The following is a 731-nucleotide window of genomic DNA, read 5'->3' as shown; positions in this document are numbered from 1 at the left end:
GATGGGTGGGGGGCCGGTTGCTGGGGCAGTTTCCGCTCCGACCACGCAACTCCCCCATTCCAGGGGCTGGAGCCCACCCTGTGCCCCTCACTGGGGGCAGTTCAGCCCCTCTCCACCTGCACCCCTAAGCAGCCCTCCAGCCCCCCGGGGTCCCTCAGCCCAGGCAGTGGGCAGGGGGGACAGGAGCTGTGCCTTCACCTGTGACCCTGCCTGAACGAAGATTGTTAACCCTAGCCAGGAAGAAGGTTAATTACGGTCCCTGGGGAGGTGGGGGCAGGACTGTGACCCCCATGGACAGGGACACCACACCTCTGCCTCCCCCATACTCAGCACTGCCCTCAGAGCAATAAAACCCACAGAGTCAGAAATTTTTATATAAAAAAGAGACAATATTTATTGCTCTAAACAAGTTGTGGTAACAGAGACTTAACAGACTCATCACACCAAGCTGCCAGGGAAGGGAGTGGGCTTGTACCCTGTGCCCAAGGCCCCTCCCTTGGGGATCCCAAAGGCCTCGAGGTGGGGGACAACCAGTGCCCCCCCATAGCCCCAGAGTGACATGAGGATGAGGTATGGAGTGACTGTGGGCAGGGGGCACAAGACCCCCTACAGTGTCAGGACAGGTCCCTAGGTGGGGACACATTTAAAACCCAACCAGACCCCGGGAAGCACCCTGAAGGGTCAGAGGGGACCCAGCTGCTCTTGCTCGAGGCATGTAAACAGGTTGGGGG

This window comes from Acanthisitta chloris, unplaced genomic scaffold (genome assembly GCF_000695815.1).
Source record: "Acanthisitta chloris isolate BGI_N310 unplaced genomic scaffold, ASM69581v1 scaffold36027, whole genome shotgun sequence".
NCBI classification, from domain to species: Eukaryota; Metazoa; Chordata; class Aves; order Passeriformes; family Acanthisittidae; genus Acanthisitta; species Acanthisitta chloris.
Note: the sequence above shows the minus strand (reverse complement) of the source record.